Below are 26,197 nucleotides of genomic sequence, written 5' to 3' on the forward strand. Positions count from 1 at the left end.
GGAAATTAGCATTGAAACGATGTTATAATCAAACCTAAAGATTACATTCAAATTTTGCCAAATATCCTATTGAAATCCCCCCCCCCTTTTTTTTTCCAGTCCAGTCTCCCATCTTGGATCATACATTGCATTTTGACAGTTCCTTAATCTGTCGTTTATCTTTCGTGACCCTGATATTTTCAAAAAGGATAGGTCAGTTACTTCTTTACTGTTAATGTCTCCCAATCTGGGTTTGTCTGATGCTTCTGCATGATTAAATTCAGGTTATAGATTTTTGGCAAGCATATCATAAATGTGGTGTTGTGTCCCTCTCAGTGCAACGTATCAGGAGGCACATGATTTCTACTTAGCCAATTATTATTGGATTGTGAACCTCATTATTAATGATGTTACTCTGATCACTTGACAAAAGCAGTTTTTGTCAGGTTTCTCCACTATAAAATTACTATTTTTCCCTTTGTAATGTCTATGTATCTTGGGGAGATGGTAAATACTCTGAGATGGTAAAAGTATCTTGTTTTTCATCATACATGCACATACTGACTTTAGCATCTTTGCATAATTTTATATACCAGCATTTTGCTAACCACTTTTTTTTTTAAGATTTTTATTTATTTATTTGACAGAGAGAGATCACAAGCAGGCAGAGAGGCAGGCAGAGAGAGAGGAAGGAAAACAGGCTCCCTGCTGAGCAGAGAGCCCGATGCAGGGCTCCATCCCAGGACCCCAGGATCATGAGCTGAGCCGAAGGCAGAGGCTTAAACCACTGAGCCACCCAGGTGCCCCTGCTAACCACTTTTTATGCCTTATTTCACTTAGTCCTCACATCCAAGACAGGTATTACTATTATTTAGTCTCATTTTACCGTTGAGGAATCTGAAGTTCAGAGTAATTAAGCAATGTGACCCAAGAAATATAGCTACTAAGTGATAGAGCCAGGGTCTGAACCTAAGTCTGATTCAATTACTCTAGCAAATGAGAGAAGAGGCCTACCAGCACCTAAAATCTCCATTACTTATAGCCTCTGGGCCATCATATTTTGCTACCATGAGTGTACCACTACTGAGAAGTATAAAAGTACATAAAAGTAGCCTATCGATGCTACAGTTATTGATATTCCAGGCCACAACAGAAGTGGGGAGGATGTTGTAGAGGGAATACAAAAATCTTATACTCAATTCAGCTGGGATTGGCACAATATTATTTTTTCTTCGTTTTAATTTTTTTCTTTTAATTTGAGCATAACCTTTTAGTTGGCACTGTACAAAGCAAGTTGATAGGAATGGCCAAATCCTTTAGAAATTTAACACTTAAATAAACCAAGACCAGTGGATTATGCCATAAATCATAGGTTAACTAGCAGAAAAACTCTAAGAAGGAGTTAGGGATCTCTAATATTAAAACTGTGAGACAGGTATGTCCTGAGACCCAGATAAAACAAAGTGTTGAGAGACATCGTAGACATTGAATGTTTAGCAAATATAAAGCCACTGGAAAACTCTCTTCTCATTAAATAATACCAGTTTATATTATTTTTCGAGTTCATAAGTTCTTTGAGGAGAGAGACTATGTCTATCCTGTTTCTCAGTGTATCCCCAAACCTAGCACAATAACTGACTCACAGAGTTCAATAAATATTGAATTGAATGTTCTGGTCAAAGTATCATGTTTCAAAGTGTGTTCTTGGCAGAATGTATGGTGATAATGAGGTTTCTGAAGAAAGTTGGGAAGGTTTGCATAGTAACTCACCCTGATAAATATATTTCTAAAAATGGATTTCTTGGGCCCAGTACCAATAAACATTTTATCTGGCCTTAATTCTATATGCTGCCATGTAGCTTGTCTTTAAGAGATAAGAGTTAGCCAGGGTAACACACTCTGTTGTTGTTTTGTTTTGGGTAAAGTTACTACACTGTTTACAAGCTACAGCACTCACATAGAAACAAGTATTCTCCTTCCTCGAAACATTTCTATCATATCCCCCATCCCATACTAGTCAAATTCCTCCGCTTATAACTTATAGGACCTGACTCAAGTTAATAAAGATTAAAAAAATTACTGGCCCACATAAATGGCTTCAGACACTGCTAGATACAGAACTCAAATGACGTCACTGAAAGATGTCTGTTTCTCTTGCCATCTCTTAGCTCTGCTTATCTCTGTTCAGCTCAAACTGGCTCTCTTCACACTGTGTCAGAAGAGCTGCTAGCAGCCCCACATGCACACATTTCCAGCCTGGCACGCCCAGTAGAAAGAACAAGTCTTCCCTCTAGCTCCAGCAAGAGTGTTTCAGGAGGCTTATGATTGGCTAGATGGAGTCAGAGGTCCATCTTTGAACCAATCAACATAGCCAAAGCAGTGAGATATTCTGATTGGCCAGGCCTCAGTCACATGCACAACCCTGTGGTAGGGCAGTTCAGCTGAATCAATCATGTGGCATGGAATTCTCCCACAGGAAAGAGAATTTTGATGCCAGAAAGTGAGTGGAGAGAAGTAATCAACAACAGTTAAAAATGCCAGATGTTCATGAGAGCCGACACTTAACGGTGCCTGAGAATCTAGTGCCCTTGCTCTCAACAGCCTTTTTTGACCTGTCCTGGCACCATAAATGCTTTCTTTTCTGACCTCCAGTGGTGTTAACTCTGTAGTCATGTATGCCCCATACAACTCTATAACTGGATGTGGCATCTCTAATAAAATGACAAGCTCTTAGAACAGAAATTCTGTCTTGTTTGTCCCAGGCAATGCTTTTCAGTTCTTGCACAGTACACCCACAATGACCACCAAAGTCTTAAACCAGAAACTTCTGTTATCATGCCAGCTCATCTGAGGCCTCCTTGTTGACCATCTGAAATTTAGTCCAATTTGGGCTTCTTCACATAATGGGCATCTGAACTCAAAGCAGTATAGCGGCAAGAGTCTCTTTCTGTTTCAAATCGTGACAGAGAGACCATTGCAGGGACCTGGGACCAAGATCAGGCCTGGCCCAAAAAAGTCCTTCTTTCAAAAGTTAGCAAAGACTTTCCCAACTAGATAGCTTAGAAAAAATTCTAAATGAGATTTTAGCCCCTGCCACTGATAGAAGAGGAGCTGCCATGTGAGACGTGGAAAAAAAGACAAAAATCCCTTGGTCCTGTAATGCCAGCCCCATTTCTGCCTCCTACACCAGCCGTTGGCTTCCACAGCCTGTTGACCTTGTGCCGGGAAACTGGTCACGTGCAGCTCAATTTATCAGACATCACCTGCCTCGGTGCATGCTTCTGACTTCTGCCTGTGTTTCTATTACACAAATGCCACAAATTCTGTCTTTGCAAGATTGAATTGAAGATTGGGCTGCCTGAAAATCCAAAGAGGGGAGCCTCTCCTTCCCCTCTGCTCCAGCTGGAGCCCCAGGGCCAGCTTCTAGCACATCCCTAACTGCATGTGGTTCCCTGGAGCAGATCTGGAGATTTATGTTTATCCGAGTTCTCATGCCCGCTGGCCTTCTGAATCAAAGGTGGAGTTATAAACCAAAGAAATTTACTGCAAGACTCTAGCATGCGCTTGTGAAGCTGAAGCATTTCGCTCCTTTTTAATAAGGTTAAAAATAGTTACAAGTGGAGCATAGGAGTAAGGGCTTGAAAGAGCTCTGTGGTGCATCTGTGACTTAGGCCTGGCCGACATTTACAGCCCTGCCTATTAAAAAGCCCAGGCCTTCGTTGCTTCTGCTCCTCACCCTCACCAGGCACACTAACAACACAGCCCACTGCCCATGGGCTACTCGACGTTTTCAGCCTAGAACAATTGATGGGGGCCAGCCAGCCTCTGCTTACAATTACGGGGGAAGCCACTTTAACTACCTGTTGGCTTGTTTCACGGTAAGGACAGCCAGCTAATGTAGAAAAGCTCTGGCAAAAGAGGAGAGCAAAACCTTACCCAGGGTTCAACTCAGAGACCGCTGAAAATAAACCCACCAGACAGGCGAGTCCATATGCCTGCTACCATCGCCATTTGGGGCTGAACAGAAAGAGGAAAGCAAATTAAACCCATAAAGCCTAAGACCGGGAAGGAGAAACTGAGTTAGGGATAAGACTCCAATCACCTGTCCCCTGCCCACGTCAAAGTCACACTCCGTTCACCTACTGAGCAAACCTGGGCACTTCTAAGTAGAAAGCGGCTGCAAAAGCCCCATGCCTCCTGCCGCAATCTGAACGGTAATGTGATTATAAAACCTCAGATCAAAGGATCGAAAGGATCCTGGCCAAATGCCAGGAGGAGTCATGGCTCCTGACAGAACTAAATCAGGTCCAATCTGGATCTGAGAATAATAAAGCAATTAACCACGAAGTGACAGAAGCTGAATTTCACAGTAAAAGCAGTGCTAACCAGCCATTTAGCATCATGAGAACAAGACCTCTTTCTTCAGCCACCTGCGGTCACCACCCCACCCCCTGCTCTATAACTTCCACCCCCCTTGCAACTCGTTGAAAGCAAAAGATTAAGCCCAGGCCTGCACTAACAGGCAGACAGAGGTGGGGGCAGTGGACAGACCCCTCATTCAGAGGCCTCCAGAGGACACGTTGGCTTGGCTCAGAAAAAAAAGAGCTTACTAACTACTCAGAACTTTCAAAACAAGGCTCTGGCTACTTACTTAATTGGCAGAGATGAAAGGCAAGGGTATGATGAGAAACGATGATGCTATCAGAAATGAAGGAGAAAAATTCTGAACAACGATCTTGGCCTCCATCACTAAAGAATCTCAGGAGAAAAAAAACCACAAAACACAAAACAAACAAAACAAACAAAAACCAAACCCAACTGCCTGGGTTTTTGAAAAATCACACTTAAGCATCCAGGTCTACATTGACCTTGAAGGTCTGACCATTTTGCTTTTTTGCCCCCAAATATGCAAACGTGCATGCACGCACGCATGCACACGCACAGAGTATTGCTAAAATTCATATTTTAGAAGTGGGTTCTGTCTTGCCCACCTGCTGTGGCCAGGTAGTAGAACATATGGTCTGCCAGGCCACCCACTAATAAGAGCCACCTTCCTTAACAGCCGCAATGAACAGACTGGGGATAGAATTTTAAAATTACATAACTTGCTTATGAGTCCTTTGGTCAATTAGTTTACACACAGGGCTTTATTTCTAGCTTTCCTTTTCCAGGCAATCCTAGAAGGGGAGACAGGAAAATATATAAGAAAAAAAGAAGAGTTCCTTAAAGTTCTAGACATATATCTCACACTGACATGTGTGTACACATAATAATAATGAGATTATTTAGCTCTAGATAACTCCTCTAATGTTAGTAACACTTTTGAACACTCAACATGTTCTATCACCCTGATAGGTTTCTATGAATTCACTGTTACCTTGTTTTGTTTTTAAAAAACAAAAGGAAAGAAAAAATAATTTACCCTCTCCTCTTTAGAGAGAACTACATGCACAAACCCACAGGAAAGTTCAGAGAAACAAAATCAATTGGGTAACCCATCTGATAATTTCTGGGAACAAGAGAAGCAGGCAAAAGGGGAGGTAAGCTTTAATTCAGTACGTGCCCTTTCTAAGGCACAGTCCCAGCATTAATCCAGTCTTCGGTCAACCCACACATAATCCAATTCTCTCAACAGCATGGAAAAGCCACGGTCTCCGTCAAGTTGGGATGATGATTCTCCTTTGGAAAGATGTTTATTTTATCGAGGAAAATAGTTTTTAGGGATTGCGGGAAGGCTATTATACAAAATAGGCCCATCAGTCAGGTTAAATAAAAGAAGACCCGAAATGAAGAAATCACCTTTCCTTTTTAATGAGTATCTTTGAACATGAATAGAGTCAAGCTGGTGCACTTCAAATTTCCCCCTCTGTGAAAATAAACAGCACATACATGTATACATACACGCATATTCGGTAAACCTGTTATTTTTGTGTCTGTGTTTTAAATCAGATGAGAGTGGGGGTTTATAAAGGAAACATTGACAGACCCAAAACTAGAGTGGCATTAGCAAGCACCACCACAATAACCATTGAAGCCCCTTTTTTCTTGGAAATGACTGGCCCAACCAATGAGAACAGAGTAAACACGGCTGGCATCTTAATGACCTTTGAGCATTAGCAGATGGCCTTTTTATGATCACAGATTAGCAGTACATGGTCGTTTGTTAATGACCGATAACAGGTGCCAGTGGTCCCTCACACTCCTTTTTGTGCTTGTTCTTTACCTTCCCAGAGTACATAAGGGTTAGTCTCTCAGTGAACCCGTTTTCTCTGTGCCATCCTTTGTTTCTCTTTTGGCTGCAACATGGCCTTTTCCCCCCAACCCAAAGGGGACGCAAGAAATCAACCATTTCCATGTCTCAATCTCTCTCTCCCTCATCTCTCTCTCTCTCTCTCTGAAAACATCCTCCCCTGGATATAGGTGCTGAAGTCTTGCAGTTTTTGGACCACATGAGCCCAGCAGCAAAGCCAAAGCTACTGTAAACTAGGCTTACTTATAGGAGGTGCCTGGTACTATGGATAAAAATGACCCCAAAACACAGCTAAGGCTTCACCCAAACTTCATGAAATGAATCAGCCAAAGTGGGTTAAGCCATCTCAAGTCTTCCTTTCTGCCATTTACAGAGCCAATTAATTTTATCTGAAAGAATATATCTTTCCCCTCTCCACCCACACACCCCTCCCCACCCACACCCCTCATCTTTGGGATTGCTTCCCCCTCTCTGCCTACCTCTCACCTCCCGGTTCTTTCCTCCCCAAGAAGAAAATCAGCTCTATAGAGCCAGTGCCCAGTTTACATAAATGATTTTTCCACCCATATTTGGGAAAATATCCCTTTGGCCTAGTGTATTCCAGCACTGGAACAGATCAGGAGGGCAATAGAAGACAGAGTAATTTACCAGATTGGTTCTTCTGTGTTCATCTCTGGCTCTAGGCCCTTGGGGTGCAGTAGTCCCTAGTGAGCCCAACAAGCCCACCTTACAGGTGGAGCAGAAGTGGAACTCAGAGCACTTACAGAACAGGTAAACTGTGATGCCTGGGACCTGCAGACTGAAGGCCCTCTTCTCCCAAACCCAGACACCAGAAGGACGACCAGAGGAGGTGGAGCTCTGTACATGCTCTCCTACACTGTGTACGTGGAAAGTGCCACATTTCAAAGTAAGAAGTATTGTATCTCAAAATATAAGAACATACATCACTGGAAAACAGCCTGTTTTCCAAAGAAGATAAAATTTGGGTTTTTTGTTTGTTTGTTTGTTTGTTTTTGTTTTGTTTTGTTTTGTTTTTGGTCTTTCTCAAAATGTTGCAAGGTCAGGAAATTATAGGCATCTTTTTCTTTGAATACATTAGAGTCCCCCAAATGGGAAGAATTGTTTATAGCATGAATGGAATTATAGACATTTTAAGGATTTTTTTTTTTTTGATGGGTTAGGGACTTAATCTGTGTTTTGATGGGATTGTTCATTAAAAAAAGAAAAAAAAAACTATTTTCAGCTTTGAAAATCTATATGTTCTCAAGTGACTATTATATCTGTGGGGATATTTGTTGTTGTTTTGGGCTGATCACCTGTAGCGGGGTAAGAGGATTAAATGATTTTAGAGAGACTAAATCACAAAGTTAAATTTCAAAGTAACTCCCCTTCTCTAGCTTATACAGAAAAAGCATGACTCAAACACAGTCCCATAGCCTCTTATCCATCCTTCACCTTCTCCATGAGGATGTGTGCAGAGTCTTACTGAACTCCCAAGAGAGGTGGCTCTCTCAAGTCTCGGTCAAGTTTCAACACCAGGTCTTTACTCGGATCTTCATTTTTGCCCTAGCCCCTCGTGCTCTGGCTCAGAGGTGTAAAACCAATTAAAAAAAAAAAAAATGAATCCCAAGGTGTTGACTTTCAAGATCCGGTGGGCAAGGCTGTTCTGATTTTTTCTGTTGACCACATATAATATCAGGAAACAACTGCATAATGGTTGAAATGAGGCTCAAAGTGTATCCCAATCCCTGGGCCTGTTATTCAGAGAAAATGCACAGCTATATCTCCCCACACCCACCAATTCTTTGGCAAGCAAACAGAAACAGATCGTTTCCATTTAGCCTGCTGTCAGAAAGGCCCAATGTAATATACACATATCCTTCCTTGGGCTTAGTCACATCTAGACCTCTGTATTGCATAGTCAAAAATATAAAATGAAAAATCCATTACTAATTAGACTGTTAAATTAAACTGCTTCAACTTTATTTTATGAGAGACATAAAGTATATAAAGAGAAGACGCAACGTAGTACCAACGACCTTTAGAGGCAACCTGCCGCCCAGCCCAATGCTTTTGAACCATTTACCTGAAAACTCCTGGATTCGCTAACAACCTCTATTCCCTCTCTACCACTTCTAAACCTGAAGGATTTATTTTTAACAGTCCCTCACCCACATAATGACTTCAAAATTCCTTAGGTCCATACCTTAAAATATAGCGGAGAATAAGAAGCAATACCAATTAATAGTTGAAGCTCAGAGGCACTAACAGAGCTAGCTAGCCATTTCCATCTGGAAAGCAGTCCTATGAACACAGGAGAACCGAACCACCCTCAGCTTTCTGGACTGTCGTGTAGGGGTCAACAAACTCTGGGCCACAGGCCAGACCCAGTCCATTGCCTGTTTCCATAGAGCCACAAGCTAAGAATAGTTTATATATGTGTGTGTGTGTGTGTGTGTGTGTGTGTGTGTGTGTATTTTATTTGACAGAGAGATCACAAGTAGGCTGAGAGGCAGGCAGAGAGAGAGGGGGAAGCAGGCTCCCTGCTGAGCAGAGAGCCTGATATGGGGCTCGATCCCAGGACCCTGAGATCATGACTTGAGCCGAAGGCAGTGGCTTCACCCACTGAGCCACCCAGGCGCCCCTGGTTTTTATATTTTTAACTGGGTTTAAAAATCAAAAGAATTCTATTTATTGACACATGAAAGCTTTTATTAAATTCAAATTTCAGTGCCCATAAATAAAGTTTTATTGGAATGCAGGCACACTCGCTACATTTTATCTGTGGCTGCTTTCACACTACAGGGGTTGGACTGAGCAGATGCTACAGAGGCTCCATGGCCATAAAAGCCCACAATATTGATTATCTGGCCCCTTATAAGGAGTATTTGCTAAGCATGGCTTCATAAGCGGCTTTGCAATACGCATAGACGAGAGGAAATTGGGCGGCGCTCGTTCTAGGGAAAGAAAGTACAGAACGTTTAGTTCCATAAAAGTGAACAACCTTGTTACTCTAACAGTGCAGCAAAGATCCTAGCAGCCCCCCCAAAGCTAGGACATCAGACTAAATCAGCTCCCACATCTGACATTATCTTATTTGGTATTATTATATAAGTTGTTAACTTTGATACCTTTATATATTTGTGGAGTAGTGCCAAGTGACTGTTAGGTTTCCCAGCTCATTTCCTATTATCAGATGTTCTGCTGTGTGTACGCATCAATGAAGCCTCAATTGTAGCACCTGTGAGAAAGCTTGGCTGCCCATTGGTTACATGGATTTTATCTTCCATGATATTTCTCTTCCCAAGATTTTTTTTTTTTTTAAGGTCTGTGATATGCTCTAGAACAGGTCGTATCGGTGAGGAGCACTTCTTGTCTCGAACCAAGGAAAGAAAATGTGAATGTCGGGGCGCCTGGGTGGCTCAGTGGGTTAAAGCCTCTGCCTTCGTCTCAGGTCATGATCCCAGGGTCCTGGGACCGAGCCCCACATTGGGCTCTCTGCTCAGCGGGGAGCCTGCTTCCTCCTCTCTGCCTGCCTCTCTGCCTGCTTGTGATCTCTGTCTGTCAAATAAAAAAATTTTTTTTAAAAATTATAAAAAAAAAGAATTTAGAAAATGTGAATGTCTACAGCCACCTCTGGTCTGTGTTTGCCAGATGATCCCTCTTGATCCCATGGCCAGTCCTGATAGTTGCCTCCAAAATTACTGCCTGTATTAAAATGTTTCTTTTACATTTTTACCCCTATTTTCCTGTCCCTCTCTTTTCCTCCTTTCTTTCCTTCCTCTCTTTTTCTCTCTCTTCCTCTAAGCACGGATTTTGAAGTCTGAAAGGCCCAAGTTCCAATCCCAATACCGCATTTATCTCCTCCAGGAACAGCATCCATCTGCAAGATCTCAGGCACAGTGTGGCATGTATTAGAAAGTGCTCATTATCATATCTGGCACATGTCTGGCATTCAATAGATTCTAAACCAGAAAGAACATAATACAAATGATATTTTTAAAAAGTACTGGGGAAGATGCAAAACAGAGGATAAAATGAGTCAGGGAGAAGGCCTTTGAGGGAGAGATGTGGCTTCCTAGAGGAAGTCTGGAGTGTGAACTGATGGAAACCAAGCAGAGCCCCGTTACAGATAGGACTAGCATGACGGATGAGAGCAGCCATCTTGAGGGATCAAACCAAGGCAGTGGTGCAGTCGAAGGAACCAGACTTTGATATCAGACCGACCTGGGTGAGATTTTGATTCCTTCACTTATTAGCTGCATAAACTTGGGGAAGTAATTTAAGTCTCTCTAATTATCATTAACAAAACAATAAAAAAAACCTACCTTACACCATTATTGGCACATACAAATGTCAAGAATTTTAGCAGTCGCCATGGTATTAGCTAATGCCAGAGCACTGCAGTTATGCGTTGTTGAAGAGCCTTGAGTTAAAGATGGAAGCCTTTAGTTTTGAGCCCTTGCGAATTCAGCATCCTTCATGAGGAAGAACTGCCATGGAAATGTTAGTGATTCTAGGGTTGCGTCCCTGGCCTTCCTCTCATCTCAAGGTTGACCAGCTCTCCTTGGGTGATATCAGGTGGGTCCAATCTATATGGAAGCCGTACAAAATGTTAGTTACCTGAACACCTGGGAGCCATTGATGCCTCCTGTTCATCCCTCACCAACACCCCCCCTTCCCAAGTAATCAGTTCTTCTGCTTCTGTTAATTCTACCTCTTTAACAGCTTTTGCATTTCCCCCTTTTCTTCATCCTCATTGTCACCTAGCTCACATCCTCCTCATCTCTTCTGTCTTGTAAATTCTCTCCCTGTCCTGCCCAGCTGCAGTTCATTCTCCCCGCTGCACCTGCACCCAAGCAGTCTCCCTCAAAACAAAGCTGGCCATGCTACTTTCCTGCTTACAATCCTTCAATGGCTTTCCACTACCTTCAGATGGAAGTTTCAGCTTTAGTGTGAGGAACAAGATATTCCACAGTCTTGTTCCTTTTGAGGTTAAACTGGCTTTTCATACCTGTGCATAAGGTGTGTACACACACACGTGCGCGCGCGCACACACACACACACACACACACACACACATACGGGATAGCTTACTGATTTGCTTGCAGTTCCCCAAATATGCCGCCTTCTCTCTCTTTCTTCCTTTTCTTTTTCTTTTTTTTTTTTAAGATTTTATTTATTTATTTGACAGACAGAGATCCCAAGAAGGCAGAGAGGCAGGCAGAGAGAGATGGGGAAGCAGGCTCCCCACTGAGCAGAGAGCCTGATGCAGACCTCAATCCCAGGACCCTGGGATCATGACCTGAGCTAAAGGCAGAGGCTTTAACCCACTGAGCCACCAAGGTGCCCCTCTTTCCTCCTTTTCTCTTGCTACTTCTCTAAGACACTCTTTGTTATCCTCCTTAGCCTAGCAAACACTCACACATCCTTCAGAACTCAGTGTGGATGCCACCTGCTTTGGGCAAACTGTCCCAAATGCCCTTCCACTTTCCACATCAAGCTGGATATCCCAATTAGGACTATTCATCCACTTTGTATAAATTTTACTTAATCAGGGATCTATCTTCTTCCTCAACTCTACTAATCTCTCTATTATGGACAGAAGCCATGTCTTCATCATTGTGTCTCTAGAAAAACAGTGAATAAATGGAGTATGTAGAGGACCCCATAATTGATGGTGGATAGATGGATGGACAGATGACTGTTTGGATGGTTGAATAAAGAAAGTTCAGTTCTAGAGCTGTCAACTGAGGTGTTTTTGAGGTCTTGAAAGTCCATTTATAAGAGAATTACAGTAAAGAAGAAAGAAGACTGAGGTTAAAATTTTGAGAGACGACATAAAAGAGTGGGAGCAAGAATCACTTGCACTCTCTATGATATAAGTACAAGTTAGAGAGGTGTTGGAATGGTTCTTATGTAGGACTGGCTGCTAGGTAAACAAGTACAGGCCTCTGCACAGCAGAGGACATTTTACGAAATGCACATATTCACTGACCTGTTCACCTGTTGAAGGAATAATTAGAAGAGTAAAAACAGAATCAATCTAAATACCTACCTACAGGAATGCTTAAGTAACTTACGATGTATCCACATGATAGAGCATCATTCAGCCATTTACATATTATACTAAAAATAATGTATGTCAACATTTTTAAATATTCCCTGTACTACAATGTTCAAAAGAGAGCTAGGAAAATCAGGATAGTGCCATGGTACAGAGAAACAACGGAAGAGAAACTTCCAGGGAGACGGGGTGTCAGTGCAGTAAGAAGACAGGGAGGGCAAGCAGGCCAGGGACAGGTGATTAGAGCACAGAGGACTTTGGGTGCCCCCTCCTCTAGACTTAACCCACTCTGTTTTACAGTAGCACCCATGTGTCTGCCCTTCTCCAAACTCACTAGCTGTATTTATGCCTAGTATAGCTGGTGCCTGGTCACGAATGCCCAGTACTCTTCCCACTGTGCCATAATGTCCTTCACATTACTAAGTAGTTCCCAGCCATCTTTACTATTGCTCTCTCCCTACATCTGAGATGAGGTTATCATTGCCATCATTTCACAAAATCACAGAAGGGTTAAATAATTTGTCTCCTTCAGTCACATAGCACCACCCCTCCACCTCTATTCAGAATCCTGGCCTGTGTCTCATCGACTGAGCTATTCCTTTCACCTGTTTAGTAAGTGTGGTTAATTATTTGATGTTTATGCAATTTCTATGGTCTCTGTGTTTTGCCTATATGTGTTACCTATGCTATTACCAGGTGTCTATGCCCCTAGAAGGCAGAAGCTGTGGGTTTTTAAAAACTTTTTCAGTAGTGCCAAGCTGAGTGTCACTGTGTGAGGACAACAATGCCCCTGGTAATGACAGAAGAGATGACTCCCATTATTCATTGCTCTTTTCCACATTTCCTGCTCAGACATACGAGCCCTTTGAAAGCTAGTCTAAGAGACATGAGGAAGACTGAAGGCTATTGAGTCATCAAATACAGACGTATACCCCCATGGCCCTCCCTCCAACAAAGGGGACAGGAGACATGTAGTGCTGAACCACAGGATTCTCAGTATAAGGACAAGGATGTTTAGCTGAAATAAAAAGTGATCTAAAAATATAGGCATTGGAATCACTCCTCGGCCTTTTGGCTAAGATCAACTATAAAAATACATGCATTGGAATAGGGGGTGAAGAATCTGGGACTCCTGGAGAAAATTTTCGTCAATAGACAGTATGGTATAATAAAAAGTAAGTATCTCGCTTTTGTCTCAGGTGGTTCCTTGCACACAGGTCCTAAAACCCTTGGGATCTCTGGAGTGATAAGTGTCTTTAATATGCCAGTGAGAGGACTATTGGTGAGGTGCCCCAGGTAGTTTCAAGATGAGGGCTGATCACCAGAAAGAGCCTTTCAGCCCTATCACCCAACCTTTAAGGAGGAGAGAAGCTGAAGATAGAGTTAATCACCAATGGCCAATGGTTTAATCAATCATGCCTATGAAATGCAACCTACACAAAACCCCTAAATGATGGGATTTAGAGAGCTTCTGGGTAGGTAAGCACACTGAGGTGTTAGGAGAATTGCACACCTGGAAAGATAATGGAAGCTTCATGGACCCTGCCTCCCCATACTTTGCCCTATGCATCTCTTCCTCTTGGCTGTTCCTATATCTTTATAATAAACCAGTAACATCAAGCAAAGCACTTTCCTGAGTTCCGTGAGTCATTCTATGGAATTCCTGAACCTGAGAGGTAAGTGGATCATGGGAACTTCTAAATTTATAGCCAGGTGGCCAAGGGTAATGGAACTTCGGATTGGTATCAGAAGGGCAGGAGTGAGGACAGTCTTGGGTGACTGAGCCTTTAACCTGTGGGTCTGTGCTAACCACAAGTAGTATGATAACTAAATTGTTGGACATGCAGTTGGTGCTGAAAAATTGGAGAATTGGCTATAGTGTGGAAACCCCACATTTAGTGTCAGAAGTTCTGTGACTATAAACAGCTCAGGTAGTATGGCTGGGCAGTGGGAGGACAGTAGTCAAAACAGTAGAATGGCCAGGATCTTAAGAGAGCCAGCAGCTCCTATATTCCCATTTTACCATTTTACTGACAGAAACCAAGGCACAGGGAAGGTGAGTGGACACCTCACAGTCACTCTGTGGCAAACCCAGATGGCATCTGGATATCGCTATTTCTCACAAACAATTTTTGCCCCTACCCCCACACTTTTGAGCAAGACTGATGCACCTAGAGAGCAAATGGGCACTTGCTTCATGATCTTCTCCAGAGACTGAAGATGAACACTCAGTTTCCCCACTGAGGCCACTCCTTGGGGTGGGCTGGGGGGGGCATTATATGGTACTCATGAAATCAGTTTAATCTGAGGCACTACTTTCAACAAACATCATCTTCTAATATTATAGTAAAGTTCCCAGTCTGAGAAATTAATTAATTAAAACCTACTAAGAAAGAAAAGGAATTGAGAATATAGAAGTTAGCATGGAGGGAAATTTGTGTTTCAAAATAGCTAGAAGTGTACAATAGGTTTCATGGGAAATTTGCTCCAGGGCACAGCCTCCCTGACCTTTCAAATGTGGTTCTCCAGGGTGAATCTCACTGGGATTCACTTTCTTTCTAGGTCACTAGAAATCTCACTGGAATTCACTAGAATCTCACTGGGATTCACTTTCTTTCTAGGGTCACTGCGGTGCCTCTCTTGACGTGGTTTTTCAGTGTGTGCCTCTCATAAACAACCAACTGTAATACAGTGAACCTCATTCTGGTAGGAGTCCTAGAACCCAACTCACAGATGGTGTCTGCCATTGGAAGCAGTGCAATGTCTAAACAAGGCGATGCTTCACTCCTTTCAGGACGTGCCAAACTCCTCTTTAGGACAAAATTTAAACTTCTCAGGATAACCAAGGTAAAGAGATACGCAGGAACCAATTCCTATTCAGCTCTGCATGTTGACAACATCACATCTATATACTGAACCTAGTCTCCAAATAAGTTAAGGGGCCACCCTGGGTCTGGCTTTTATGGGTTACGCTTCTCCATGGTAGTACATATGCTTGAAAATCCAATGAGAACATGTTCTCTCTACACGGTTGAGAACTCAGTGGTGGTGTACATGCCCTCACCAGCTGACCTCAGTTAAAGTGCTGGGTTTCTGTGAACCTCAGTTTCCTTTTTGACATACAGACTAGTCCCATACCTGCATGCCATATGATTCCTAAAGAATCAAATGGGGAAACATTGGAGAATGTATTTTATAAAACACCTTAGGAATTTATTGGATGTTTACCATCAACATCATCATCATCATCACCTTATTTCTAAGTGGGTATTTCTGACTCCACTATAACTTTTTTCTTAAATATCACTGTTATAATAAAACTGATATCCCTCTAAGGTCTAAGAATTAAAGTTGGCAGGTGATCTAAAGTAGAAAAACTAGCGTTTAGAGTTTAGAGTTTAGTTCTCCCAAGTGCATGCTGAGTTGTGGGTTTTTCTTTGGTTGGTCGGTCGGTTGGTTTTGTTTTGTTTGAGCAGAGTAATGTTTAAAAAAAAAAATCAAATGTCAGCACACTAACATTTTTTGTTACATATTATTTTAAACTATGTTAGTTTCCCAGGGTCTACATTTTTCTCCCCCTGAGCTTACCCGACTGAGCCACCCAGGCGTGCCCCTTTATTTTTCTTTTACTGTCTTTTGATGTCCATAATTCCATATATTTAATTTTAGTAAATTATACTACCTAGTAATAGTGGTTTAAAACATTATTTAGCATTATTTAAAAACAGACTTTGTATTGTAAGAATCCTACTAGTTCAGTCTCAGGAGTGGCCAATGCTTTGCACCGTTTGAGAAATACCTTCTTGAGGTATTTACCTCTAAGTTTCAAGGTTTCCTTTTCTTGCATAACTGTGTGAAACCTATCTCTGATAGATACATCTACCTTCAAAAATGTTAAAGGCAAGAAAATTTTATTAAGGTATCTATTCCAACAATAGAGAATACGCTCTAAATTGTACTTATCTAGTAGGTATTCTGACCCTTGCCAAGTGTGTACTGAGCTCTTGTTATGTGCCAGGCATTGTTCTAGCACCAGGGCCAAGAAAATAGGGCGAGGCAAATGAGGCACCCAGGGTGCAAAATTAAAGAGACGCTCACTTGCATGACCCTGAAAGTGCATGTCTCCTAGTCCCAGCCTGGTAAGCCCTGAGACATCACGACAAAAAGACACAGTGGGACCATCATGGAATCATCCAGAAAGGGGGATGGACACTAAATGAATAAAATTCATACAAAGTAACAAGAGAATAAGGATAAGCACAAAGTATTGTGCTTGGTGAAATAATATGATTTCAAATGTAAACAAGAACCAATGATGAGATTATGTGTTTTTTAAAGGTCTAAAATAAAATGGGAGAATGTGAGGAGAATGAAGGTAGCATTCTGCTTCCAAACATCCAGAGCTGAGTAGACGAGGTGGGGTGCATGGAACGGGTGGCTCTATCTGATGCTCGTTCTGGGTGGTGGCTCCGCAGAGACACAAAAGGTAAATATAAAGGAGAGGGGATTGGTAACTCTTCCAAACCAGTCCCGGCCACGTCAAGGGAGGCCTGCTGTCCAGTTGTGACTGCTGATCTCCAGCCCTGCCCACTACATCATGAAGTACTTTTCAACAAAGGTCAAAGTCTACAACAGGGGGTCTTCCATTCCTCCGTCCCCTTGAACTACATCCCGAACCTCTGAAAATTATCGCTCTGCTTTCTGGAATGGGAAAGTAGGAACATAAAAGAACAGTGTTACATGTCCTTTATTAAAAATATGAGAGAAAGAAGGAAACACTGTGTTTATTATAGTGGATATTTCCAAAGAGGTAACTAAAATTTTACGGTGGCCTTGTTAGTGAATCCGTAAATCTGCTGACAGCATCTCTGTTTGAAAATCTCGTCTGCATATCCGCAGCACAATGAGGCACACATTGGAAATTCTGATGATTTCAAACTTCAGACTTTCTTTTAAAGTAATAACTTTAATTCAGTTCTTTCTGGCATAAACTTTTTCATCCCATTATGTCAAAAATTGTATTATCCATCCATTTGTCTGTCAGAATGTCTCCCTGTGGGGCGATAGACTCCTGGCTTCTCTACTCTAAACCTCCCCATTACATCCTGCTATCAAGAGTCACAATTTTCCACGAAAGTCTCTGGTGACTTTTGACAATGTTTTACAGAGAACTAGACCAGGAAGCTCAGAGTTAAAGGAAATCTTCCATTCTAGCAATGAATATGTAATAGGCATTACACTGTGCAGTATTCCAAAAAATGTAAGGTTCATTAAGTCTTTCTAAAGCAGGGACTTCCATGTAGCTTTGAAGGAACCTGTCTTCACAATGGCATTAGCAAATGGCACTTTGGGGCAGAGAATATTAATATTGCACATTAAGGAACAAATTTGTTTAAATGCTGTATAGCTATATGTAGATGCTGATGATCCAGAAATAAATAAAAAGTGAATAGTTGTCCAACTTTGTATGTAAATTGCCTTTTGCTTATACACATAAGAATGCTTTTTGCTCCTAAATTCCTTCATATTAACAAGCAGGAGTGTAACTAATATATAAACTAAAGTCATTCTCTTTAATGAGAATGCTAAATATTTTAAAGAAATGCACGGCTGTGAAATATTGTCAAGGGCATTTTTATACTTAAGTTTAAGAACGCTTATGACTTAACTGTTGAATTATTTAACATATTCAGCCTGGAAGCACTATTTATGTATGTTTTTTAATGTTCTTACTTATGTTGGCTTTTCTTTGCTAAGGATTTAGGACCTTTGATTTCTGTTTATAAAATTTACATTTTTAATCTCCTATTTCTGTGTATTTCCCATTTGACAGTGGCAACAATATCCAGAAGGAAGGGGGGGGAGGAAAAATCTCATGGAGCCTGAAACAAGGGCCATATATGAGAGAAACTCAAGTCACACTGCTCAAGGAATAAAGTCAACTTTGGGATCCAAAAATAAAGGTCCTGTTCAATAAACCACCTGTATAACAAAAATAACGGATATAGAAATATGCACCTGGTTTCCAAGCTTTTCCCAAGGAAGCACATGAATAGGGACAGGGAGCAGAGTGATCCTGCACAATAATGTAATTCCATATAATCAGCATTTGCTACTTTGAGTTGTCAGCTTCTATTTTTCACCTATGTATTGTTTTGCAATTACTGCCTAGCCATAGATTTATCAGAGCAACATAAAAACACACTTTCTCTCATTTTTCTTCAATTAACCTTGATTTATATTTCTTAAATGTTGAAGGATTCCTCAAAGATTTCGGAAGGAGTCTGAGTAGAACTCCCATCAATGCCATTCAGGAAATGGAAACTGACAATCAAAGGTAGTGTGAGGGCAGGTTTTATTTGAGCTGTTCCCATTAAATTCTACTCATGTGGTTAATAATATAAAAATTGTCCAGGTGACTGGGGATGGAAATGTACCTAAAATTTGCCTGAAGTGTGAGTCTATAAGAACTACAATAGGGGGTACAAATGGGCAATTTTAAAGACTGGTATGCTTTTGTCTACTGATGTTTTCCTTTATAAACTGTATGTATGTATGTGTGTGTGTGTGTGTGTGTGTGTGTGTATGTGTGTGTGTGTATGTATGTATATACATATGAATATATATATTCCAATATTACTAATGCTTAGGTCAAAATTTTTCTTCTGCACTAAGTCAAAAATATACAATAATCAGGCCTCGGAGGGATGGGGCCTCAGTCATGCAGTTGGGGGAAGAACTGAAGGCTTCCATGGCTTGTTTAAACCATTAGAGGTCTTTCTGACATTGATTTTCACTTTCATTTACCCTGTATCCTCTAACATATGTTCCATGGAGGTTATTAAGTTTACTTTAAAGACGGGTACCCCAATTAAATGAGCTTTGGAAAAGCCAGATTAAACAAAATTCAGTAAGATTTCTCAGAGCTTTAAATATATAACTGTGCTTTGCCAATCGTCAAGAGAGAAAGATAATAGCTATTATTTTCCAAACATTTAGACCAGGAATCTCTTTCATTATTGTTTTCCCAGAGCACCTCCAGGCTAGTGTTCCACAGAGTACACTTTGGGAAACAATGACTTTTGTCAGTAAACACTTACTGAACCTAGCCTATGGGACAAGTTCTACGCTGGGAGTTCAGGGTTTCAGAGAAATAAGGTTCATTATCAACCACAATGTAGAAAGAGAGAGACTTTGCCATATTCACGTTTAGGTACCTAAGTGTCACAGTGTCTAGCGCTTGATAGTGACTAGTGCTCAAAAAACAGGTGGTGAATGAGTGAATGAATGAAACAATCTAAAGACTGATATCGAAGTGCACTTATGCAGATTATCATATCATTTTTTAGATTTATTTCATATTCTAAGGAGGAGATACTAATATAATGCATTCCTAAGTTTCACTCTCAGACAGTCTCTCTAAAATTCTGCTCAAGGGAAGAACCTAAAGGAAGAGAAGTAATTTAATTTCATGAAAGATTAAAGAGATCAAAATTCATATGCTTGTATATAATGACCATGCTACTGACTCACCATTACAGCTGTGGGGAGGATTTGTACTATTAATAACTTTTTTCTTTCTTTCATAGTCTCCACTCACCTCCACAAAAAAACAAACAACAAAACCCAAAACCACGCACATAACACACACATACATAGACACACAATATCAGCTCCATCACAGAAGGGCATCAGTAGGGCCTCGCTAAAACTAAGAGTTTTATAATTTACTGGATTACAGAGATTTACTCTGTGCAAAGCTATTGGACATTTTATTATTGTTATTGATGTATAACTGACATACAACATGACATTAATTTCAGGTATGCAATATAATGACTCAATACTTCTATTTAGTGCAAAACGATCACCGCAATAAGTCTAATTAAGGTACATACAGTTTTTACAAACATATTTTTCTTGTGATGAGAACTTTTAAGATCTATTCTCTTGGCAATTTTCAGATATGCTATACTATTCTTCAATAGTGTCATTAATTGTAGTCACCATGCTGTACATTACATCCCCATGACTTATTTATTTAAAGTGAACTGGTCTTATAAGAACTTCATGCATGGGATGCCTCAGGTAGATATGTATCAGATATTATCACCATACACTAAAATTGACACTCTCAACCATTTTTAAAGTCTCTAGACCTTCTTTTCCTAAATATCCATATGGCATGTGTTTATGAAATATATCAATATAAAGTAATTGTGTTTGAGGACTGTATTAAGAATTCTGAGACAGTTTGAATATCCAAGTAGGCCATTAACTAGAATTATCAATAAGTGTACTAATAAATAATGACTAAAGTCACTGACTAGCTACACCCCATGGCCACGAAGATATTTACGTGAATAGGGACATTCTTTTCTATATATTGCCCTTTTCCCTCAAAAGAAGGAGACCCTCCAGATAGAGGTAACTGAGTTGTCCTATTGGCTTGACGCTACCTTCAAAATATCATTTCTTTAAAAAAAAAATCAAGGTTCAAAAATCCATTGACTCCTATAAAGAGTTCAGGAAAGAACAGCACCCTGTTTTCATATGAGTATAAACAGCAGTATGAGCATACAAATCCAAGATTCAGTGGGTGATACACAGAGATGGGCCACAGCTATTTCCAGTCTTCCACAGCAGATCATTTCCCACTATCATCCCAAACCTAATGAGCTAAGTAGTTTACCTAGAACAGAACCTAGAACAGACGGTCACCACTAAGGCACACATCAAAATGCCAGAAGTATTGTCAGAGCTAGAACGATCAAGCTGGTATTTTTCTAGAGTCAGCCATAAGGTTGGGTCCAGGAGATTAGCTAAGGCATGAAAGGCCCCCTAAGCACACAGGGTCCATAAATAACTTTTATAACAAGGATGAGTCACCAAAGATGTTCTGATATTAGAACAGGAACTTTTCCTTCCCATCCACTAAGCTCTAAGCAATGCAACAGCAGAAGTGGTTGAGGTCAGTTCAATCTCACCACCAACTAACTCTGTGTCTGGTCACGGTGATAACTCAATAAATGTGAGATAACTGGATTAAATTTCTTGTTATTTAATTTCTCACTGAGTCCGGTTAAGGCAGAGATAGAGGACCTATAACTACCTTCGGCCCTTCGGGTTTCTCTAGCTATAAGAAAATTTTCAGAATTTGAAGACTAAGTACAGAGTCACAGTGACACTCCTGGAAACAGCCCCATAGTTCTTGCAATGACCTTCTTCCCTTGACTCTTATCAGCTGGGATAGTCACTATCACAATTTATCCATTGTTCTAGAACCCAGAATTCTCTACTAACCAGTAAGTCAATTTAACTCAGCTGCACGCCAATGACATTCACAGTGGTACTACTGAGATACCCTGTGATTCCAAGGAATTTTCTGAATAAAGAAATAATCAAAATAACCTTGTTTTAGTTTTAGGGATAAATGTTTTCTTGGCAATACTAGGATCAACTAATAATGGGATAGAGTCATTCCAGAATGACCAAAAGCTAACACCTGGCTAGACTAGTGGCTTCAGATTACTTTCAGGGGCATTTCTAGGAGCAGACAAGGGGGAAAATGTAGCCAGTAGACATCAGATATTAACAAGGACCGATAGCAGAGGAGTGGCAGTGTGAAGTTACTTGCCAAGGAGAGCACAGTAGCCAGCAAAAGTAGGAAACTAACTGGGAGTGGGTTGGTGTCGGGGATGTAGCAGAGTAAACAGGTGGAAAGCCTAGAATGTAGGTGAAACACAATTATTCTAGCAGCAAACTACAGGATACAGTCTGGACAATAAAGTCTTCATTAATAGGGAATTGCTGCAGCCAGAAGTGAAATGCAGATGTGAGTCTCCAACAGACCTAGCAAAGTCAACTGAAGCAATGCAGGGAATAACAGGTACTTAGTTACCAACACAAAAATATAGCACAAGAGCCTGCTTTAAATGATAAGGCTTAGGACAAAAGCCCATTAGTGGTTGCCCAGGAGCAGGATAAGTGGGGATCACCAAGGGGCACAGAGGAACTTTTTTTTTTTTTTTTTTTTTTTTTTTACAGAGGAACTTTTGAGGGTTCAAGTTGTGTTATCTTGGTTGTGGTGATCGTTTCACAGGTATATCAATATTATCAAAACCTATTAAATCACATGTTTTAAGCATTATGTTATTATTCGCCAACTAAACCTCAATAAAACTCTCAAATGAAGAGGAGAAACAAAATAACAAACAAACAAACAAAAAAGCTAAACCCAAGTCTAGAATCAATGTTCAAGGCCCCTGCATGGCAAATAACAAAGCTGAAGATACTAAGCTATTGACACGAGGACATGACATTCCTTTGTCTATGGTGGTAAAACACAGGAAAGGTGAGTCATAGAGAGCTGACTTACCCACCAGAGTGTGTGCCTACTTTGCCTAGCACTGGTACAGAATTCCAGTTAGGGGAAAGGGTCCCCCAGTGCAATGTACAGAGTGTGTGCCGGCCTGGGAGAGCCCAGTAAGCAGTTTCCCAGCGACTCACAGGGCAACATTTGTTTTGTTGGGGCATTTACCCCGACTGACGCAGGCAACAGCACCCATGGTTAATTAGGGTCTTGCCGACATTTCTGATGCCCCTTGGAAACTGATTCGTCAGCACACCAAGAATTGCCTATATCTCACCAGTAGATTCATGCAAGTCAATCTCAAGAGTCTGCTGTATAAAACCTAAGGGTTCATTTATTTACTTCTAAAGAGAAATATTACTCTCATTGAAACCAAAATCCTTGGGTATGGCTGCCCAGGTAGTTTTCTGTGCAAAGCAGGGCCTCATTATGATGGACTCTCATTAGAAGTTTAAATGAATTAGAACAAGGAGAATCTGTTGTAAGGTTAGAGTGTCCGATGCCATCCCCTGACATAGCCATCTGGACCACAGCATGGCACCACCGGGCTGAGGTTCTCTCTCCCCTCAAGGTACTTAGATAAGCCCGTGTTTACTACTGGGGTCCTCCTCTTTTCCTACTTTTATAACTGATCAGTCCCTCCCCTGGTAAACATATTATTTGTGTAGATTTGCCACAATAGTGACTCAGCTTGCAGCCAAGTATTTCTAAGCATGAAAGTCATTCCATCACTGTAAAGAGATTTATTTCACTTAATCTGCACTCTGACCCAAGAGATACTGACTTTAAGACTTGATCCTCAGAAGGAATTCTTTTTGTCCTTATTTATATGTCCCTAGACAGACAGCTGTAACTCCCAAGAACTGACAACGGGATATAGCTAATACAACTGTGTTCCATGAATTAATTATTTTAAAAATTAAGTATTGAATTCTAAAGCATTAGAAATCTGTAACTCCATATAGCACCTGTCAAACTCTCCAACAACCAAAACACTGTCTACCTGAATCATTCAGTTAGTTATCTGACCCAGCCGGCAAAAATTTTTACCTTACTGTTGGAAAATGAGACCTTTCCAATGCATGCAGATTAATCTGCCTGGCCAGTAAGCAGAGCAGAGCTGCCTTCCTCACCACAAATGCAAATCAGAATGGAGACCCTCCCATCTCCTTTGTGACAATTCACAGAACACAGATGAGGAGCTTGGGCTTGTTGGGATCAGTACTCAAAAACTATTGCTTCAGAAGCCTGTGAAAATTGGGGATATCTGTCCTCTCTGCCCTAGGGAGCACTTTGATTCTTTTGACCACAATGGTTTAGAAATTACAGGACTCAAGTAAACGAGGCCAGATGAGGAGTTTCAGTCTCCCCTAAATCCCCACACTAAGCAATATCAAGTTATTACCCACTCTGGCTGAGTATTCTTCAACAGAGCAATCTTGAACCTAAAGCAGCAACGGGTGGGCTCACCGGGAAGTGGGGTAGCAGCCAAGAGGCTCTGATCACAGCCTCTGGTGAATCCCTTGGAAGAACCACCTCAGGACTTTCCAGCAAAGGGAGGTAAAGAGGGAAATCATCTGATTCATTTTAATCCTGTCCATGAGCCAGGGGCCGGGCCCTATGGCAACACCCAGTCACAACTTCTGCACTCTTCATTCGAAACGTGCATTTCTCCCCAATTGATTTATTAAGATTTCCACAGCAAAAGAGCAATCGATTAGGATTTTATACAAAGAGACTGAGAGGATTTGTAGCGGTCACACATTCTTCTCCCTTAATGTCTGTATTTTAAGGAGGGTCACACAGGACCCTAAAACACCTTGGTTAAAAATGACGGACACTCACCAATCTATTAATCTCCTTTACTTCTCTTGAGAAGTGTGAGGGGTCTCAGGTCCCATCTAAAGATGAGACCTGAGGCCAGCCATAGAAAATACCATCATGTGGCCCTTGAGCCTGCCGTCATCCATAAAGGGAAGGGCCAGGCCACATGCTGAATGCTGGCACTTACACATATGGGAGGCAATTAACTACTTGGACAATTTGTTCTCTTTGGTTCTGATGATGAAGTTGGGAATTAAGTGACCACAGTGGTCTGATCAGGGTATGGGGGGTCATCATAATTTCCAGAATGACAAAATTACAGGCTTTTGTAGTTAAAAGAGACATTAAGGAACCTCTAACCCCGTGACTTATAAGCTCTTTTTAATTCCAGAACTTTATTTTCATTTTTTAAACCAAGTTTTACACAGAAACACTAGTCCAGCACTCACCCCTCCTTTGAAACAAAGCTGTCCTTGCAGAAAAGACCTCACGGAGTTGGGGGGAAACCAGTGCCCACATTCCCTATAGTCACACCAGTTCCCAAGCAGCAGCAGGGTTGAACACCCAGGACGAGCTGTAGCCAGCATTGTGGGAGTAGTAACAGCAGCAGCTGGGGTAACTCACATTCACAGATGATGTTAAAGGTTTCCCATTATATCATTTGCTAGTCAGAGCAATGATGCAAGGTAGATATGGAAGAATATCATTATCCTCATTTTACAGATGAGGAAACAGGTCTGGAAAGGTTAAGTGACGTACCTCCTCAAGGTTATTTGTACTTAGTAGCAGAGCTGGGTCATCGGGCTCCAAATCCTGTGCTCTTGTCCCTAACTCTACAATGTTGTCCTTCTATTTCAAATACTGAACTTTTCCAATTCCCTTCATTTCCCAAAAAATCAGAGTGGAAATCCAGCTCATCCAAGAAAAGTAGCCATTCTGCTTGGCATGGCAGAACAGTTGGAACTCGAATAGATGCAGATCCTCCACAATGAGGACGAGAGTGGGCTGATAGACGAGAAGTGTCTGAGGAAGCACGGAACTGCAAAAGCCATCTATACAGACCTTAACCATTTTAGTTTAGCTTAAAACTTCTAAAAGTAGATTACTGGCCCATATTCTGACCTAGACCTAAACCCTGTCTTTGAACCAGCTGTTTGGAGTTCACACAGTCTCTCTTACATAAACCACACCCCATAGTGCCCATCAACTACAATCTCTGATTTCAGCTTCTTTACGATGGAATGAGAACTAAGACACTTATAAAGCAATCTGAATGTAAAGTGCTCTTAATTTTTACGATCTTCCTCCCATCCTCTGCAGATGTCTTACACATGCCTAATTCAACAGCACAATTTTTTGTGTCTTGCTCTCATCGAGGAGCCCCAAAGTGTGCATTTCAATAACAAAGGCACAGCTCTGTTCTTTTTGCAGTAATATTTCATCGATTACTAGATATTTAACTAAGTCACCCAAGAACAAGAACAATCCACATAAGCCCACTAGAAAACAAATACACCAGACTACGTGTCAGCCAACAGCACCACTGCCGGCAGTGGGGAGGCAATGGCACAACCAAGAGTAGCCTTCCCAGCCGCGCCCAACTGGCAGGCTGTGTGCCTCGCCCTGAAGGCTGACAGCGGAGAGAAGGCACGCTTGATCCCACAAACTGCTAGGCAGAGGTCCATCCGAAGAGCTTGTCCTGAAT

Source organism: Enhydra lutris, unplaced genomic scaffold (assembly GCF_002288905.1).
Source record: "Enhydra lutris kenyoni isolate GAN:26980312 unplaced genomic scaffold, ASM228890v2 scaffoldscaffold18, whole genome shotgun sequence".
In the NCBI taxonomy this organism is placed as follows: domain Eukaryota; kingdom Metazoa; phylum Chordata; class Mammalia; order Carnivora; family Mustelidae; genus Enhydra; species Enhydra lutris.